General features: G+C 35.5%; 1 protein-coding gene and 1 long non-coding RNA gene across 6 annotated transcripts in view; one reads left to right on the forward strand and one right to left on the reverse strand.

The window, feature by feature from the left end:
- The first annotated feature begins 779 nt into the window (after positions 1-779).
- Positions 780-13,740, forward strand: part of LOC110842951 (semaphorin-1A) — a 73,533-nt gene continuing 60,572 nt past the window's right edge. For both annotated transcript variants that reach the window (XM_022088830.2, XM_022088831.2), the window contains exon 1: positions 780-2,361. The gene's annotated coding sequence lies outside the window, so the exon portion shown is untranslated. The remainder of the gene's footprint in view (positions 2,362-13,740) is intronic.
- On the reverse strand, positions 11,166-13,097 carry LOC110842953. 4 transcript variants are annotated; one of them, XR_004833891.1, is made up of 6 exons: positions 12,642-13,097; positions 12,333-12,510; positions 12,160-12,269; positions 11,920-12,003; positions 11,416-11,829; positions 11,166-11,349 (listed from the first exon to the last, which is right to left on the reverse strand). It is a non-coding gene; the product is annotated as an uncharacterized LOC110842953 (long non-coding RNA). The 4 variants fall into 4 exon arrangements; XR_004833890.1 differs by lacking the exon at positions 12,160-12,269 and having other exon boundaries at positions 12,412-12,505; XR_004833888.1 differs by lacking the exon at positions 12,160-12,269 and having other exon boundaries at positions 12,412-12,510.

Below are 13,740 nucleotides of genomic sequence, written 5' to 3' on the forward strand. Positions count from 1 at the left end.
ATACATATATGTATGTTACCTATGTTGTAGTAAAACATCAGGAAACCACCATACATTGTGAACCAGCGTATAAAATTTCGAAAATTATATATGACATTTTATAATGTAAGACGACAACATGAAAATAACTAAAACCTTAAACACAAAGTTTTACAATAGAATGTTATTGACGTTCAATAATAATTTGATAATGGCATTCTATTGTGCTAGTCTAACGAGTCATTAAAAACACGGTCGTGTTGAATGATGCCTTATATCCAGGAAGAATAGTAAAACCATGTCGTAAACTAGTAGTAAAAATGCCTGAATATGTATAATTACTGGTTCCAATACGCGTTCGTACAAGTGCACAAGAAGCAAAGATGAAGGTAACAGAAAAAGTAGACCCATCAAACATACACTCGTCGTACCTAAACAAACCAGTAGTTAAATAAGTCTCCATGAAATGCAGCCCAACTAAATAAGGTGAAGCCCAATGTCTGAGTTGGTTGGTTACTATAAGATCCGAAACCTTAACGAATGTTATCATGTTTTTTATCCATGCATTTCCATCGTCATCCTTTTGTCCATCCATACTCTTTCCGTGTATTAAAGTTAACTCCAAATTGTATTCTGCCTGCAAACTCCCCCAACATACAACATATAGCAACAAAGGTGCATCCGTCGTTCTCTGGTTGCTTACTATCAAATGCATGATGCGTTGTTTGGGTCTCCACTTTTTGTAGCGCGTTCCCTCTCGCATACAGCGTAATAGTTGGCAAGAAGGGTTAGTTGTTTGGTTTAGTATTGCCTCAGAACTCATTCGACGAGGACACCGTGCGACGCTCTGAGAGATTGACGCTGTTTCTTCCATGCATTGCGCCGTTTGGCCAACTTGGTTTTTAAGCTAACTAAATTCGTATCATCAATAGTGGTGTGTGCCTTATTGGGGAATAAACAAAGTGTTTTACCTATTTTTTTAACTTGATCTGGACAATTACGGGAATAGTGCTGTTGTAGTACTGGCGTTTGAAGGGTGCCTGGTGCGTGGCAAAAATTTGGACATTCATGCAATTGTATACCACAGTGGAAAAGTCTGATAAATTGTGCCTTCTTGATTACTTGTTAATTGAGCTTCACAAAATTAATTACAACACTAATTAGTCTTCTGTGTCCCTAAAACTCAATCAAAATTGCATTCATTGGTAGTTTTGTCCGTTATCTTTTGGATTGAAAAATCATCACTCTTCGTCATCTTCATTAAGCACGTTTGCATAAACTTGGTTTGCTACTGAAGCAATTTTGGAATTATTGGCTGACCAGAATTTGCGGATAATATTTGCTGAGTGGGAGCAAATTAAAGATATAGCTACGTTGTGAATGTGTTCAGCAGTACATTTATTGCGAGTTTGCAACAGTTGAGCAGACTATGTAAGACTCCTGCGTGTATTATCTTTGCATGACACTTGGACTTGTTATTGTTCCTTATGAAATCCTTAATCAAGCAAGAAATTTAAGAACCAGAAGCTGCTGATGTTAATACTGTGCCCGAGTATTGTTCTATTTATGAATGATTAACTTTATCAACAATTCAATAGTGCAGGTAGAAGAGACGAATGAATAGCCAATTGTTGCCCGATTGTCTCCTAATTTCTACCTTTGTTCTAAATCAAGAGTCGAAACTCAATGGACAATTTACTACTGCGACCAACACGCAACCAATCACAACCGTTGGCTTATCGTTGAAAGTGCATGCATGCTGATTTGCTGAACAATAAGAGTAAAGTTTCAATAAGAACCCTTCACAAGAGCAAAGTAGGAATAAGTAATGTGTTTTAGCGGCTAGTTAACTCTTAAAATTGCGAATTATCAATCTCGCCCTTGTGGTCACATAGCAAGTAAAAGGGCGAGTAAACGGTCTATAATTTGCCTTCAAAGGTGAAACCGCCTTGGAACTAATTGAATTAAATACTTTAAAAAAATTGGAATTGTTGAATTCAAGGGTTCGTTGAAAAGTACAAATTACGTAAAGAAAAAAAATCAAAGTGCATTTTTGATAACTCTTCACGGTGATGCATTTGAATTGTGCTGTGGTTTATTCGAATCCAACTTTGGCATTGTAAATTAATTTTGTTGTGTTGTTAGACTGACCTGATAAAATCTAACCTTGGATTTCTGTTTCTCGTTGAAACCCACTATCCGTGAAATAATTACATTAGTATGACTGGAGTCCAGAATTTGTGATAAATTTGGTACTATTTCAGCCAAGTAAGACCATGGTGTGAAATTCGCGTCGTATTATATTACACACATATAACTACATCGTATTCTACTACGTAATACTGGGAATAATAAAACTTGAAGGATTGGATCGTTTTACCGGTAATTGCCTTCACTTTTTGCATATTGGCCAGAACTTTATACACAAATTTTTAAAGGTTTAAATGTCCAGTTCAACTCCGTAGTTTATGTGAAGTGGAGAGCACTTTCTCATGATTTTTCTCATGGCATCTATTATGCTACCTCTATATAATAAACATCGTAATCTGTTGGTAATTACCTTCCGACTCTTATAAATCACACGGAAAGAAAGATTTAAGAGCTGGAGCATCTTCCCAATCTTCCCATCACCTGCTTTTTACATATACCCTCAGCAGCCAAGCCAATAAAGAAAGCTCCTCCATTCCTGTAAACTTTTTTCAGACAAACCTTCAAGGGTAGCTTAATACCAAGTAGTACAAGTTCTTATGTAAACCTTACACCCCATCGTACACAACTTGTTGCTCATGAGAAAACACTTGCCACCATCTTAAGAACCGAGAAAAATAAGTACCCTCTGCCCATTAACCAACCACAGATGCTTTTTCCTTGTCCTTTCCTTCTTGTAGTCACGACAGATTTGTGCCTGGAAGCCATCAAATGAAAGAAAAATTATGCATTCTTATGCGTGAGTAAGATGCGAGACTGATTTATGTATCCAGAAGAAGGATTACGGTTGCAACCTCGAAAATATTGGCGGTTTAGAAAAATCCTCTGCACAAATAAAGTTTTCTTCAAAATTCACGAACAATGTAAGAAATTCAAATGAACAAAATCCTTAAATTCTCAGCCCATGCATTCGAGCCTAAATATGAAACGACTCATTTTAATGCATAATATGCACATGTGTAGTTCTATGCGTCGAGCCGCAAGGGAAGAAAGGAAAGGGTGAAGGGTCATAATTATGTCAAAATTCAGATTGAAACCACTTGTTCAACGCTCATGTAAAACCAAGTTCTACAACCAACCTTCATTTCCAGTCAACAAAAAATAGTAGCCCTTAAGGCAATGCTACAATTCCATACATCTTTACATACGCACAGACTTGTTTATACATATATCTCGTTTCAATGCTGTAAGTATTCGACGCCAAGGCTAATATGCCCAAATTCTCATAGCCAGCAGATTTTAAATATTCTCAGATAGTATGTCCCATCATGGAAAAGTTGAAATCTTCTCACCTCCATTTTAAATTCCTTATTACTATAAAATATTTGGCATGAAATAGTCAAGTTTTCCATATGATTCATATTTTGTATATTGCAAAGTCCAATGGCACCCACATAGATAAATGTATTGAAAAAATGTAGGGTTCGTTTACACATTTCTACCTTCACTGAGAAAAAGAGGATGTAATTATTACCTGATTTTTCTATGTGAATCCCAACTTAATTAAAATTAACCCCTAATCATCTCGTTAGCGTTGATGTAAATTTTAGCTTGCAGCAAGAAATCTATTTCTACGGATTTTGTCTGGAATCACGACAACTTAGATTTGCTGATTTTCAACACGCAACGATTTGCAGTTAATAAGAATAACCCAAGCTCATATGCCAATTAATTTTGTTTATTGGAAAATAAATGGAAAAATTGCATTTAATAACATACTCTCGAGATTGGTGAGAATATTTTCAAACTGAGAATTAGAAATTGAGGTCTAAACTAATGTATTACTTTGCAATTTGTCGTCATTCACGTAAATCAGAGATGATTAAGTGGGGTTATTATTAAATGGACAAAAATCTATTGCTCAATTAAATAGTTATATTTTTTGTTTGTTTTATTTTTACAAGTAAAGGCAATCAACAAACATGCGATGTCTCTGTGCAATTTCACTTCATTCCAATCGAGTATAATTTTTTAATGCTTGCTTTATCAGATGAAATAGTTCCTGTGAATGATTCAAGAAGGAAGGAAAGTACTTGTACTTTTAAAATTAAATTGTGCTTAATTTGACGTCCATTAAAAACTTAACCTTGATTTTTCTAATTTAACGCGCAATATGGCACATTTATTCTATGGATTTATTAACGGAAATGACACTTTGTCAAAAGCCAAGTAGTCAGTGTCGCTTTGCTCACTACTTACACCAATATTGTTCACCATCAACCGTCATCGGCAACCTAGGCCATGGTCATACACTTCAAAATATTATTCCGTACCTGCACTACTCCAAGTACTGCTTTGCGCCACCAACTGCGCTTTTATTCCAAATCCTTTCAAGAATTCCTTAGTTCCCCAAATTGTAAACCAGTCTGCAATTGTAAAGCAAAGTTAAGACCAGGAGCACAATGTTGAGTTTTTTTTAAGTCTATAAAAAGAGCAGTAGTGTCACGACTTGGTTTGAAGCAAAAACAATGAATTGTTGTACTTTTAGAGCAAATAAAATTAAACTCACGATGCTTGATGAGGAAGAGGTACACCCTCCCATAAACTAAAACTTTTGTGTGTAATAATGGTGCAAAGCCTAATAATTATAAGTACACGCATAATAAGAACCACCACTAAAACGGTTTTAAGGGAACTTAAATGGCTTGTTTCTGAAGAAATAAACCAACATTTTCTAAATATTTCCCTTTGTTGTATTTTTTCACCAGAATTAAACATTGTAAAACAATTGTTTTTACCCACGACGAAAGCACGGATAAGATATTTTAATTAGTTAATAATATTCCCTTACTTTTGGAATATCTGGAAAGCAACATTGGTGTTCACCAGATTAAATTACTCATTAGCATAAGGAGGTTGGGTTGTTTTGGGCTTATTATGTGATGTGTGATGTGATAATTGACTTTAGTATTCAAGCAGAAAAAGCAGATTTTAATGATGTTTTTGACTATTGGACATGAAATTATTTCTTAAATTCATTTTAGAGATAATTCGATGTGGAATGGAGGGTTAATATTCCTAATTCCAATGCAGAAAGAGATGGACTTTAAGTCATACGTCTCTATTAAATGCATCAAATTGTGTACAACCATTTTCTGGAGAAAAAGTATGCACTCCACATATTTACGTTCGGACCTGAAAAGCGCTTCCAATTATTTCCACTTTTCAACATTTCAACAATTTCAAGGTTTCAAGGCAGCATCAAAATTCATAAATTTGTATTAAATTGTGAAAAGTTGCTGATACATACGTATAAATTCCTCTCTCTGAGGTTTGGATGAAACGAGGGAATGAAATAAAAATGAATAAATCTCTCGCAATGTACGCGCCTGCCCAGAGGGACGGCCTTCTTCGTTCTTGGACACACGATTTATTTTCGGAGATTTAAATGCTAATAAAGAAGAAAACCTTTGACAGAGGAACAGGTAGGACGTTCCATAGAGCTGGATTGGATTACGATGCAAACTGTATAACAATGGTTATACATAATGGAGGGTGGAAGGAAGGGTATACATACATACATAAAGCATGGAGATGAATATTTATAGGGCAAGATGAACTCTATCCTATAAACTTTATTCTTATGGGTTCTTCATCTAAAGCATGAATCTGGTTGGGGTTAATTCAAGTTAAGGGACAACGAGAACAGCTTCAACTTGACTTTTAACCATTTTATTTTCCCTGCCCATTAGCCTGGCTTGGCTGTAGGTAAATGGGCACTAAAGGGAGGCATGCATGGTTGGTTTACCTTGGGAATAAAATCTTATCCATTAACTTCTCTCATCCACCCCTCCTCTGCTGGATTGTAACAAATGTACATTTGTAATATTGCTGGTGCTGAGGTTAAATCTCAAATTGAATTGAGCAACTGACTCTTCTTCTCACCGTGTGTGTGACGACAGATAATGCCCTGTCACGAAGGGATTAAGCTGAGTCAGTCAGTCAACCTTTCCCAATTTTAAAGGCTTCATCTCCAATTTCCTCCCTTTAAGGGGTGAGCAAGAAAGGAAACAACAACTCACAAGCTTAGCTAAAAGAGACCTTTATTATTATTTCTTCTGAACTGGTCAACCTCAAAAGCGAGGATTTTGTTTCGTTCAAATCTCACATTTTCTTTTGGAGAAAAATATACATACACTTCTTTAAGTTTTACGCAATAAAAACAATTCTACATCCAAGAAATGTGCTACAATTTCCTAAGAAAACAACATGTACGAGGTTAACATTGGAACAATATGCCAAGCCATAGTGAAAAGATGGGTTCAACTGAATTGTAGTTTAGACTTTTGTGTAGTTACATAGGTAGACTTTTACCCCCTACCCCGATGGGGAGAAGTCTGTTGTAAGGAAAATACATGGGCCAGTAGTAGAAGAAAACAACCATGATGGCTGTTTCTCCTTTTTCTGAACTTGGAGAGCACACCTGCGAGCGTCCTTTCTTCCACACGATTTCAGATTTATTTCAGGACACGTACATAAGTTTAAACCTCTCTCGAGCCTTAAAACTCCACGTAGTATATGTACGTAGGCACGGCATTGTAGTTTCACTTAAGTGTATGCACAGTGCATCTCTCAAATCTGGCACCAATGGAGGAACCTACAACCACTTAATCCTCACCAAAACTCTCTCTCACAACAGTTTTCATTTAAATCAAAGCTGGAAGCTGATCTAGCTAAATGAAGAAGTACAAATCTACTAATCTGTTATATGCATTATCACCAAAAGTCCTAGAGTAAGAGAATTATTGGGTTTAAAATGTTATCTGCTCACATAAATTACTGGATGCTCGAGTTATCTTGAGCAATAAATTATTAATTTTCAATAATTTACGACACTAAAGACCAGGGCATTCGTGCATGTAACAAATTGTTGGATTGTCCAGGGTTGTTGGGGTATTATAAATAGCGACCAATGTCTCAGAATTATTGATGGTGCATAATATGCAAATCATCATCTCTGAGCTGCCTTACCTTCGGATGGCGTGCCGTGGTAGAGAAACTTCATTAGGCATTATTCTTAATATTATTATGTGCACATGCAACACAAAAAGAAGTACCATCATAATTCGTATCATATCACGACCGCTGACTGCGGACAGGATGAAAAATATTGCTAGCAATGTGTGTATGCATCTTTCGGATATAAGTATGCACACAACTAACGAAGCAACTTTTCCATTCTCCATGCTGGATTATCTTATGCGGCTTTGTTGGCGGTGCAGTGCATGGACCAAGGGAATACAAAATGCTATTCTTGTCCATTTTAACTAACTAATCTCACATAACCTGAGGCTATTTGTGGTGCGGTACGGCACGATAAAACATTTCTCTTTGAAATACTATAAAGAGCATAATTGTTTATTGGACGGTGTATCATATCATACACGCAACCCTTCTACATATTTACTACTAAATAAAATTACGTTGATAATGCCCTGCCCGCAATGATAATAATAGTTTCAGCATCGTCTCATTTATATTAGATTTTCAATTTCAATCCAACAAATAAGGAGAATTTTATGTAAAGTAGGTACGTATAAAACAAACATTTGATTCGGGTTTTAAACCACATACGCCATATGCAACTATGTAAGCGGCTTCTCTTTCTTGCCTAATACGGCCATTTCTAAAAACTGTTAAGAAAACCGACACCCGTCTAGACTTTTCTTTGCACGTTGGATTACTTTACCTGTTGCTTTATGGTTTTTACTTCAGTTTCGAATAAAACTTGGGGCAAATTATTCACGTTAAATATTGAAATATAGACAAGACCAGCAACTACATAAATTCCACCCAGAACAAGAAGGAAGGTTTTCTGATATGATCAGAGTTACCCACCACACTACTCCTCATTTATGTAGAAGAGACGTCGACGTCAAAATTTCCCATCAGTATTCGGCATACATTAATGAACAAGTGACTGTACAGAGAGGGGAAGGATGGACTGAAACAAGTTTATTTTACGCAATAGGACAACAATATAATATTGTGCGTCCGTCTGGTGTTAAGGGCAGCAGGACAGAAAGTCAAGTAGATATACAAAAATAAAATGGAGAAATAAACTCCCACCCTAACCTACCAACCAACTGATTTATTTCACCCTATATATTCATGCAATACGTAGTCTGGTTACCATTTTTATATCGAACATCCTCTCAACTTTCTCACAAAGTCACAACTGTGTTGACGAGAATGAATAAATGTAAAGTGGGAAAAGCAGTAAAATAAATTAAGAAATAAAACTGTGTTTAACATTACATCTATGTACAAATACCATGAGATACGTACGAGTATATTTATATAATAGGACTAATATAGGACTGAGGAAACCCCCATAACGTCTCAAGTTGCATAAGAATGAAGCTCCCACTCCAGAAAGAAACTCCAGACTACACAATAATATAAGATAATCTCAAAACCATGATCACGATTTGTCAAATTTGTTGCAATTTTTTGTGAAAAAGTTTTGGCAAGTCGTAATAAGTACCTGAAATTTTCAAGCCATTTTCTGATATGAATAAATTAAGTTTAAATTAAGTTCCTCGAACTAAACTTGGATTAATTTTAAAAGTCTCACATTTAAATATACTCAACAGCATATCTCTTATGTTTTTGATTTTTGGTAGGTATGTAACATTAAATATGCACGAGATCAAGAGTGACTATTCACTAAAAATGTAGAATGAACAAAATTCAAAAGATGTAAAAGTGATCAAGTAAAGATGCTGACTTGCACTTTTACAAAAATACTAGCATCGCATCGCATCACACTTATTTCATTGTTTAATGCTAACAACATGGTCAAATGTGTGAGGGTCCCACGAGTATTAGGATCAGTACAGTGTGACAAAATGGGTTGGTAATACAGGGATTACTTAAAGTTGCGTGATCAGTCGCAATATGTATAAAATACGAAACAGAATAAATTTTAGATTAGCTCGTTCACTTCATTGAAATGGTTACGAGTAACACATGAGAGCAGAAATGGACATAAAATTTGGGAATGAAATAAGTGTTGAAGTAATACTTCATCTTCTTCCCATCACAGGAAGATCACTTTCGCCATTGCGCTCACCATAACACTTTCAGCTCAATATGATAGTTACCTCACACGTTACAAGCACTACTCGTAAATAAATAACCATCAACCTGAAGCTGCCATCTCATCTGGGTGATCCCAGTTAGGAGTCGAATATAATTGGTGTCTGTGATGGGTAGTTAGTCGTTTGGTGAATGGTGACGAAACTGAAATTAAATATCCATTTATCTACCACTTTGGATGGTTAGTTTGGGAAGAGCAATTTACAATTTCGTATGCTAGCACTATTACAATGCAAACTACTGATTGTTGAAAAATTGAGAAGTAAATAAAATTGGAATGGGATTACCAAGAAGTAAAACTCAATGTTGCTCAATGTCTCGTCTTCAAGTAGATGGACGTATATCTAGAACTTGTAAATACATCTATAGGTGACAATGGGATGAATTTGAGGTGTCATTTGTCACCAAGAAGAAGTAAATTGATGAATAAGTCGTGGCAATCTGAGCCCATGCGCTGCGTCATAGGTTTTAGTAAATTAAAGTATTAGGATTGCATTACTGACTGATCGCAATGCAATGTCATATATTTTACGTAATTTGTATATACAGATGTATGTAGTCGTGTCGCATATACAGTCATCGTGCATCCCCCTTACCGTGAAATCTATAGCTCTTACTTGCATAGATATCTATATAGGAAATTTTGTATCTGCGTCTTACTCGTCGTGCAAATCTCATGCAAATACATACTCTCATTTACTCCTAATTTAATACATACATGGAAAATTCAAAGCGACACGATTGCATGTTTTTTAGCAAACCAATTTCTTGCTTCTTTAAACGACGGAATATTTGCTTCTGGATAAACGTGACCATTAGTTTTTTGATGACGTACATTAAACATCCTGGACACTAATATCAGCATTTCATTAGCAATACAAATTCCAACTCAATTAGACATTCTCAAATATCATGTTTTGCATTTTATTATTAAATATGTACACGAATACAAACAATATTCCATGTACCAAAGAAATCGTGTTGTAAATGTTGGCCTTGCCAAATTGTGCCAATTACTTACTTAACGCTTTTGATTAGTAGTGTCTTCCTTAAAATTATAAATTTACATGATAACCATTCTTTTCCCTCAAATGGGAAATGAGCATATAGCTCATACGAAATTCCAAGTAATTGTCTGCAAAGGAAATATGTCACCCCATCACTTCATAAATGTGTGATACTCGTTTTTTGTAATGTAAATGTGACACACTATTAGACTCCACTTGGAAATTTGTTTCATATGCAAATGTTTTATAAAGTTGTGAATAAAGCTCGAGGAACTGGATTTGGAATGAATAAACTCCTTGTCAGTACAAAGACGAAATGTCTGTGAATCAACAGAATAGAACCAGAAGAATCACCTGAAAAAACCACAACAAGCTCATAAACAAAGCAAGTGAAGGAGATTTTTCATATCCATTTGTGTCCCCTTTACGGTAGTGCCAATGCTATGTTATGACTGAGATCTACTCCTGTTTCAATGTCGTTTTTCACCATTTGAAGTCAGAATCTTAATTACTTATCTAACCTGCAGTACACTTTTACAAACCGTAGTAACAACAATTCTACGCAGGCATTTGTACTTGAAGCGATTTATAATCTACTATCTGCATGATTATGCACACCTGCAGATTTAAAATTATTACATTTATATTTATATGCTTATGTAAATTCAGACAAAATTTAGCAAGTCAATTTGAAGTCGAATATAAAAAATGAATTTAATTTACGATTGTATGCATACGGTTAGAGTGCAGAGAGATGCTGTAAACAAACATTAGGTTGAAGCTCCATGTTTGGGTATGCAATATTAGATTAGAATAAATTGTGAATGACCAACGAGACTGAAAAATAATTGAATGAGGGTTCGGCAAATCTAATTAAAATTTAAAATTTATTTTATTGCTGCTAAAAAAAGTTGTGATTTTACAGACAGTTTTCTTTCCTGCCTGTTTCAAAGTGCATCATCTTTTGTGTATTTTGGTTTAAGTTTCCACACACATTTCCCTTCTGTCTGTCTGAGGCGTGTGCTTCAAGACGATGGATGGATTTGCTCCGCTTCTGTACATGTTCCAAATATAGAAGCGTATTTAAGTTTTAATAATAACTGGCTAGTTAGGAAGCAACCTTATGTAATGAATCCAATTTTAGGAGGGGAGAGAGGCATCGTATAATATCTGTTACACAGCTTTGGAAAAGGGCCGGGTAGAAAGGCAGGAGTCAATCTTGATTTTGAAAGCTGAGAAATAGAAGCCTTGCCAGATTTTAAATTTTATGTGGGCGAGAAGGAGGAGGACGATGGTTGCCTGGCGTAGTAGCAGTCATCCTGAAAGGGTCCTTCATTGTGTGCCTGTTGCTGGTTGTTGATGTTTTCGAGGCGCCATTTCTTCTGCTTCCAGCCATGCCTTGTGAAGAAATTGAAGGGTACTTTAATGACCGAGGGGCAGAGTCCTTACTTTGCTCTCATCAATCTCAATCCATAGGGTCTAGATTTCTGTAGCAGCGATAGATTTCTTGATAGTTACGACCCTACACATTAACCTACGTATACGTACATGAGATGTGCGTCTGTTTTGTGTACCGTTACACTAACTATGGAACTACACATATAGGGCACTCCTTACTACTTACGTTTACTTCTTCGGGATCCAAGCTTTAAAATCTTACTCAAACTTTGGGATAAGAAGACTGGCAGAAACATAAACAAGGAAGGATCTGTCAGTAGGAGAAAAGTAAAGTAGGATTGTTTAATACACAATTTTTTTCATATCTCAAATTAGAGTGGTTTCCCTCCAAACTTTGTACTTGTAAACCAAACCAAAATAATGCACACACCCACACATTTAGAGTATACGTATGTATTTTACTAACTTTTGAGATCCTTAATGTTGAAGGAAACCACAAAAATGTAGAAAGTCCATTTTCAGGTTTCAGTCATCAACCCATGCAGGTTTAGTCACAATAACAGTGCCATAAAATCGCTAAATCAAATATCAGACTTATGCATGTATACCGTACATATATCTGCGTTTCTAAATACATACGTGTTGGTTTATTTATTTGGTTTGGATGAACGCTGACTTCATTTGGAGTTGGACATGAATTTGTCTCCCAATGACTTACATAAATACATAGGCGACCGTCTTGTCTCTGCTATTCTGATGCTTAATGTCAAGCTTGGAAATAGTTTCGACTTGAGATCCTGTAACCTCAACCCCTACCCTGGTTAATATTTAATGGATTTAGGCATCATCCCAATATGACTGACGTTGATAAGAATCTTCACTAAAATCCTTATTGTTTAAACATACAATATTTGTTCTAGAAATCAACCCAAATTTTATCTTTCTTACCTTTTTAAAACACTGATAGGATCGTGATAAAATCTTAGAAACAACTTTATTTCAGACTTTTCAGACGATTTTGCTAAACGTCTACCTTAGATAAATTACAGTAGAAATCCTTCGTAGAAATTTTTGGCAACTTTGTGCTTAAAGAGAGACTTGTACCTGGCCCGGTTTCATTTTTAAAATTGTAATAAAATAAATTAAAAACGATTTATTTATTGTGCTATAAAATTTATTTGTCACTTTGTGGATCCCCAAGTTCAGATCTGTAAGAATAATATATCGTTCTTGACGACTTTGTATGGCACAGTTTTGGATTTAAATTTCAGTTTCTGGCTAGACGTTCATTTTACACCCGTGAAATTTAAAGTGCACTACATACATATTACTTTATATTATCCCAGCCTTAAAGTTGTATAGTTTGGCAATAAAGTTATTTAGCCTAGGTTTAGCTCATCCTGGCATCTGCAGCACCATGAGATGTAGCATTGCAACATCTCACGCTGCTGGTGGATAGGGTTGTAAAATGTAAATGCAAAACCATTAGCATACACTTTTAGTCATGTAACCAAGAGATTTACCACAACTGTGACCTACCTTTAACCTAATTGTTGGCATATGCCACACCACTACCAGTGACACCCAGACTTAATGAAACACATTCATAACTTAATTTTAGTAGATGTGTATGCACATATGCATAACTTATTTAGCAAAGTAAATGAGAATACATACAAAATCAAAGCACTAGATCAAGTTAAGTTGAAACCTGTCCTTGTCTTCGCTCTCTTAATGCTAATTACATGTTGCAGGAATTTTTTTATTATCAATTTGTATTAAATTAAATGACGAATTATGTACCAAGAAATATCAATTTTGGTCTTGTCTCGTAAATCCAAGTGATGGTGGTCAAGTCAAGTTCTGGGTTGGTATTGCATTAATTACAGTTGTATTATGCTTATCAGAAAACAAAACAAGAGAAATTTGTAAAACCTTAAATCCTCAGTACATATTGTACTCATATTTGTTATGAGCTGTGTGGGTACATGTGTTTTCTGGCCCACTCTTCCGAGTGTCAGATCTTATATTGTAGTTGTGTAAATTT

This window comes from Folsomia candida, unplaced genomic scaffold (genome assembly GCF_002217175.1).
Source record: "Folsomia candida strain VU population unplaced genomic scaffold, ASM221717v1 Fcan01_Sc002, whole genome shotgun sequence".
Classification (NCBI taxonomy): Eukaryota; Metazoa; Arthropoda; class Collembola; order Entomobryomorpha; family Isotomidae; genus Folsomia; species Folsomia candida.